The sequence below is a fragment of the Pteropus medius genome, unplaced genomic scaffold (genome assembly GCF_902729225.1).
Source record: "Pteropus medius unplaced genomic scaffold, Ma_sr-lr_union100, whole genome shotgun sequence".
NCBI lineage: Eukaryota > Metazoa > Chordata > Mammalia > Chiroptera > Pteropodidae > Pteropus > Pteropus medius.
The window spans coordinates 307,053-314,552 of record NW_024344321.1 but is presented as its reverse complement, the minus strand read 5'-3'; the positions used below and the strand labels follow the sequence as shown (position 1 = coordinate 314,552).

At 43.4% G+C, this 7,500-nt stretch overlaps 1 protein-coding gene across 1 annotated transcript in view; it reads left to right on the top strand.

Moving 5' to 3' along the window:
• Positions 1–7,500, top strand: part of RNASE12 (ribonuclease A family member 12 (inactive)) — a 44,365-nt gene that overhangs the window by 28,788 nt on the left and 8,077 nt on the right. The window lies entirely within an intron of this gene.

The window sequence follows — 7,500 nt, the reverse complement described above, 5'->3', positions numbered from 1 at the left end:
AACCACAGCAAGGTATTTTTCACCTAACTCTGAGTTATGTTGCTGAGCATTTAACTTCTAGTACCTCTTCAGATATTTGGAAGAACTGTGAAACAAATAACCTTAGAATCATTCTTTAGTTCTCTCTGTCTTACAACCCACATTCAATGCTTTAACAAACGGTGTTGTCAGAATATTTCCAGAATCCAAACACTTATCACCACCTCCACCATCACTGCTGTAGTCGGAGTCACTGCCATTTCTCACCTGCATCATTGCAGTAGCACCTTAGCAAATCTCCCTGGTCGGCCCTTGTACCCCTTCAATCTGTCCTCTACAGAGAAGACAGAATGGTTGTTAAAACCTAGGTCAGAGCTGATCATGTTTCTGCTTAAAACCTTCTGTGCATTTCCATTTCATTCACCATAAAACTGAAACTCTTTGCCACGGCTTTAAAAATTCCTACGTGATTTTGCCACTTCTTGGATTCCCCTCACTTCTTTGACTTCATCTCTTAGCACCATCTCCCTTTGCTGGCTGCATTCCAACTGCATTAGCCTCTAGTGCTCCTCAGAAATTCCTCTCTCAGTGCCTTTGTACATGCTCTTCTTGCTGCTTTGAGTCTTAGCTCCCTCATAGCTGCATGGCTCAATCCCTCACTTCTTTTAAGATTCCTCCTCAGATGTTATCTATCAGAGAGGGCTTCTCTGACCACTCTATGTGAAGTAGCACCCACTCTCTTTGCTCTCTATTCCCCTCCTCTACTTTAATTTCCTTCTTTGCACATAACACCACCTGACTTTTGCTGCTGCTGCTGTTTTTATTAACTTTCCCTCCTCCACCACCAGGTTAGAAGCACTATGAGAATAGAGTGTTTTTACTGCCGAAGTCTCAGAGGCTGGAACTGCACCTAATAGATATTCAATAAATAGTCGGTTAATGAATTGTGTGAATTGTTGTTTTCAATCAAAGAGTTATACAAGCTTTTTAGGAATACCTGATCCTGGGAGAGATAAAGAGCATGAAAGTATTAGAGGCTTGACTAGAGGGCTCTTGCAGTGTAGGGAAAGTCCCGTTCTCTGGGAAAGGCTGAGGGAGCCATGTCTGAAAAATATTTTGTGGTAGCTCTCCCTCTGGGCCACAGTACGGCCCTATAAATGCCTTAAAGAAACATTGCAAGGTTCTTCCAACTGAACATAAAGTAAGGCACCAAGTAAACTCTCAGAAACTTTAAACTGAGCATCGGTGCCATTGGCTCGCTTGCAAACTTGCTTCAGGCACAGCTGCTTAAGTACAGGGCTGCTTCAGGCTTTTCTGGCTTTGAGCAAATTCTGAACCATGTGGTATTTTGAGGTCACATTGTAGAATTGCGCATAGCAGAGCCATTCTATAAGAGTCTGTAAAATAATTGATTTAATAAGCTGAGGAACAAAAATGTCCACAATAGGGAGACAAGAGAGAAAAAGGAAAAGGAAAACTAAGGTTAAGGAAGGACCTGTATAACCAACAGGATTTCATCAGCCTCACTTGACCAGGTTTTGTGAGGGAGGATCACTGTGAGTATGAGCCCTTAGCCCTAGGGAAACACTGCTGCCATGTGGGGAGAATGCCTAGAGGATGATATGGAACAGCAGGTGAGAACCTCTGCTGGTCACCAAACATTTGTGAATAGGCTGTGCCTCCATTTTCAGAAGCTATGGGGGCAAACTGCATCACTGTGGACAAATCAGGTACTGTCATGTTTTTTACCTTCAGGATCTTACTGAGAGATTGTAAATTACAAGTTGATTTCTAGGGATTCCATCACCTGTGTGCATGATATGGGTGTGGAATTTACAGGGAGAGAGCTGTGTTATTGTCCAGGGAGATGGTGTTTATGGGATTAAGCCGAACTACTTATTAAGTTAGATGGCATCCTGTGGACATGGAGAGAAGGTAGAAAACACCCACTAGAAAAACTCTTGAGTTGGTCTTTAACAGCTGAAGTGAGGAGTTCGGAGGGACAGTCGTAGATTTAAGGCCTTGAGTAGTAATTAGAGAACCGACATTTTTTTTTCCTTTCATTGATCTTTCTGATCTTACGTATATGGTGCTTCAGGGTCCCACCAAAGTAAACTTTTATAAAGGATTTCCAAGTTTTACAAAGAATAGCTCTTTGATACCATGGTTAAAGAGCAAAATACAGTTTTTTTTTTTTAGGTCATTCACTTATTTGTTCTTCCATTCAATTAATATTTACTACATATTTATTGAGGAAACATTTGTTGAACATCTATTATATTCCAGGTACTGTGCTTGGAACAGAGATTACTGCAGGGAACCAGACAGATGCGGTTTTGCCATCATGAAACAATCAGATAACTTTTTAAAACCAAGAAATACAGTGAATTTATTATGCTGTTGATAAGGGCCACGAAAGAAAAGTACAGAATGTTATGCATGCAGAACAGGCTGTTCACTCCCTCTCGGGGTTCTGGGAAGGCCCATCTAAGGAAAGGAAGAACACACAAGATTTAACCAAACAGAATGGGGAGGGGTAAGTGGAGGAAGGAACATTCTGTAATGAGAGAACTAGATGTTAAAAATCTTGAGTTGGAAGGAAGTCTGAGTTCAAGGAACTGAAAAGAAGAGGGATACTGAGAGAGGAGAGTGGTTCGAGGTGAGGATCTCTATGCAAGGCTTGACGGGCAGCCGTAAGAACTGTCATCATTATTTTAAGACTTATGAAAAGCCACTGACACATTTTAGGTGGGGATGGGGGCGGACAATACAGGCACAGAACTAGATGTGTGTTTTAAAAGATTACTCTGGTACAGCACGGTTGACAAAAAGCCATGAGGAGCCCCATTTCAGCTTTCTAATAAGCAAGCACAGGGCCCTGAATCAGGGGTTGTTTTATCAACCCTCTGCTGTTACTTGTTTTCGCTTGGTGCGTTCCCCCGACTCTGCCAGCTCCCAGCCACTTGTAAAGGAGGTCAGTGAGGCCCATGGAACTAATCACACAGCTAGTTAAGCTGAGGGTCACAGAGCTAGTTAGTGGCAGAGCCAGCGTCAAGACAGGAACCCAGCTTTCACCACTACTAGGCTGCTGTTCATTCTGCACTGGCTTGGCACTGACAATAAAAGGGAGAATTTTGTTTTGTTTTTAATACATCTGGATTCTTTAGGGTCTCTGTGATTATTTGGGGCCAGGGGACAATCGTTTATCTTCTTTCAAGGAATCTTATCTGATTATCAGAGAAGCTGGAACTGGGCCAGAGAGGAGAGCGGAGCCTGGGAGTGGTATGAAAGATCTGCACGACTTTGCAGGGGAAGACCAGGTTAATGGTCCCTCCTTATGAGTATTCAAAAGAAGCTGTTGAGGGCTCAGACTGGGGACACACACGAAAAGCCAGATATGTTGTGATCAAAACTTTCTCAGAAGTGGAAAACTAAAGGGGCCTACCAAGTAAAAGACATGCTTGGGTCAACCTTCCCTCAACATGTCCTCCCCTAGGCTATCACCTGGTGACAGTCATTTCAAAAATACAAGAGAAGTTACAAAAAGAGCAATGGCTTGGTTTACCCCCCAGGGAGAACAAGACCTCCCTTGTGCATAACCTGGGGCTGTAGCTGCAAGGCTGAGATTGATAGCCTCTGATCTGATGATGAACATATTCTGCCCAAATCAGGAACAGCTTATTCTTGGATATACGCACGCTCCAATCTGTCCACCTCACCTGGACAAAGGGACAGGTGAGGTCGTGGGATGGCAGTTGGGAGAGTGTCCAGAGCCTTGAAGGTGTTGCATGAATCCTGTAGTTAAATAATAGCTTGTCGAGAAAACAGTTCTATGGTTGCCAAAGGTAGCCAATGAAACGCTCCAGAGGAGAGGTGCTTAATGCCTCCCTTTTCCAATAGCAAATGTTCCTGATTTAGGGAGATGTCCCTTTGACCAGAATGCCAGTCTTAGGCCATGTCATCGTACTACTCCACCACACTCCTGAATCAGAGCTCCCCCTCCCACTTCCCGGCCTGGTGCCTGGGGTGTGGCTCCACGTTTCCCCATCGCTTCCTCAAGTCCAGGCTAGGGGGCAGAGGCAGCCGCCCTACTCCCCCAGTGTCGGGGGAAATAGAAGTGGTAACCAGAGAACTATCATCTTAAGGGGTGAGCCATTGGAGTCATTTTAATTTAGTTGAGAATCTTAGTTTGTGACAGCAGAAAGGGACGTTATAGATAGTCTAATTCTTCCTCTTTATTCTTTTCTATCACTTCCATTTTAGAGATGAAGAAACTGGGACTCCAAGCAGTGACAAGGCTTTCTAAAATCACACAGCTAGTTAGTGGCAGAAGAACAAGATCTGAAGTCTTTCATCCACTCCACAAACATTCTCCTGTGAAATACCAGGCAGTGTGCTACAGCAAACAAAGACATTGTTCTAGCTGTCCAGACTCACACAGCACATGCAAGAGAAGGCCAAATAGACCCTTTGCTGCACCACATAGTCATTGTTAAGATGAAGTCGTGTACAGGAAGCATGGAGGAGGCCTTCTTATGGAATCTCAAAAGGGAGATGGAGATGGTTAATTTAAAGAAGGATTCCTGGAGAAGCTGATAAAAAGCTTCATGCCCTTTGCCCTGCACTTAGAATATTTCTTGGCATGTGTACTTACTCTGGGTGCCTGAAAGTCTCTGGCAACCAACATAGACTTCCCCCTGGGCAAGGCCCACTTCCAAGGTTAGAAAGAAACTTGAGATATCACCTGACTGTTCTCCACACAAAGGTGGTAGGTGAAAATGGTTTGGGAGGGCTCTTTAGTGCAAATGAACAGGAGGAAAGAAACAGATTCCAACTCAGAAGTACTTCCAACCTTTTAGTTGTAAGACAGGTGCTAAAACGTGGCTTCTGGGTGATAGAGAAGCAGGAAGAGTTTAGATAACGGTGCGGGGAGAACACTTTCTGCTTTAAATGACCTTTCTGAATCCAACGTGTTTCTAGCTTTTTCACTTCCAGTCATCCCGGCTTTGGCCCTGCTTCCCACCCACAGACACATCCTCACTCCCCCGCCCCGCGGCCCCCCTTCCCCATGACCCTGCAACCTCTCTCCCTGGTGCAACCCAGATCACTCCGCTCATCTCTGGGATCCCCTCTGAACTGTTTTCCAGAATTGTTGAAAGAACACAGATAATTAAAAACCGTAGCTAAGAAATACAGACTAATCCTTCCTCCTCCCAGAGGTATGTTTGGAGGCAGGCCCTCCCAGTGTCTGGGGAGGGAGCACTCTGAGGAGCTGCTTTAGTCAAGTGGTGTGAGGCAACTGGCTGCAATGTGCCTTGTGGAAGCTCTGAACCAGGGCAGCCATTCAGAATCGAGGTTTCACTTTGAGATATTGAGTATTCCCTAAAATAATGCAAAAGTCAATTTTATCGTGGGGTGGGTGCAAAACTTTAGAATTATTATGGTGTGTGCCAATTCAGGGTTGATCTATTACGGTGATCCCTAAACGTCAGTGTGCATTATAATCACCAGAGTTGGGCTGCTGGTTATAAACGTAGGTTCTAGGGCCTCACCCCCCGGTCTTTGATTCAAAGATCTGGGGTAACACCCAGATTTTTGTATTTTTAGTTAGTGGCCAAGAGACTTCTGATGGATTTCACTTAGAAACCATCTTCCCTCACCTTTAAAAATAAAAAAAGGAATCTTTGGAAACGTGGTGGAGTGAGAGACATCCCCAGATCTCTCCCCTTGAAACAACAATAAGTTAAACATCTAAAACTCAACAAAAAACACCCAAACTGCACACCAGCACAACTGAGCGTGGGGTCTGTGCATAAGAGCTACCACAGGTCTGAATCCTGGGTGTCCAGTGTCTCGGGCAGGCGTGGACTAGGAGAAATAAAGAAGCTGCTTCTTGCAGCAGTGTGGGAGCTCCATGCAGAAGAAGGGAGAGGAGAGAAGGAGCGATGAGTTCGTGGGGCGAGTTCCCTGAACATTCCTGCCTGGGATAGCTGTGAGCTCCCCATGGACCACAGCGGACCACAGCTGATTTTTGCTGGCTGTAGTTGCAAAACTGAGGCTGAGCCGCAGCCCCCAACCCCCAACCCCCAACCCAGAGGGCCCCTCCCCCCATACCCTTCATGACCCATCACCACGGAGCCCCAGGAGAATCTGAGCAAATGCTGCCAAGTCTGTCACTGACTGTCAGGGACTAAAACTGAGGGTAGTGAGCGTGATTAAATATCTACAAGAAAATTTAAAAAGCATTATTAAGACTTTATATAAAGCAGGGATCCAAGAGGCTTAGATGCCACCTACTGGAAACCAAAAAAAAGTCGCCTTCTTTGCAACAGGCTAAAGAGAGACCTTTATATAATAAATCTTCTTTCTGGAAAAATACCAGAATACACTTCCATTAATGCCCGGGAAGATAAATAGTCCATTAAACACCATGAACAACCAAGGAGACAAAGCATCTCAGAAAGAAAGAGAAAAATCTCCAGAAAATAAGCTTACAGACATAGAAATATGCGACTTAAAGGACAGAGAATTCAGGACGGTACTTCTAAAAAAATTCAATGAGATTCAAAACAACTCAAATCAACAATTCCAGGAATTGAAAAAACAACTATATGAGCAGAGCAAGGAGATTGGAACCCTCAAAAGGAACCAAATAGAACTTCTGGAGATGAAGAACACACTGCAAGAGTTGAAAAATGAAATAGCAAGCTTGGGAAATAGAGTCGACCAAATGGAGGAAAGGATCAGTGATGTTGAAGACAGAAATCTAGAAATAAATCAGAAGGAAGAAGAGAGTACCCGAAGAATGAAAAATAATGAAAGAGAACTTCAAGAACTACTGATATCATCAAGAGAGGAAACATACGAATAGTAGGCATTATTGAAGGCAAGGAAAAGGAACAGGGATTAGAAAGCATTTTCAGACAAATAGTTGACGAGAATTTCCCAAATCTAAGGAATGAGCTGGAGCTTGAAATTCAAGAAGTCAACAGAACATCCAATTATCTCAACCCAAAAAGGCCTTCACCAAGACACATTGTATTAAAATTATCAAAAATCAATGACAAAGACAGAATTCTCAAGGCAGCCAGGGAGAAAAAATTGGTAACTTATAAAGATGAACCCATGAGATTATCATCAGACTTCTCAGAGCAAACCTTACAAACCAGAAAGGAATAGAATCAAATATTTAAACTATTAAATGAAAGGACCTACCAGCCTAGAATAATGTATCCATACATACAAAAATTGAGGGAATTCTCTACTACAAGGCCTGCACTACAGGAAATACTGAAAGGGGTCAGTTCACCTAAAACAAAATGACAAACAAAAAAACAACAACAAAAAAACATAATTAGGAGTACGGTGACTATCGGACAAATAGAAGCAGGGGAGTGCAACCTGTACTAAGAACAGGGCATTATAAGCTTAAATAATAAGAAGAGAATTGTTATAACAAGATAGTAATGAACGTTCAGCATACATAGGAACAAATTGAGATAACAGTGACTGAAACGGGGG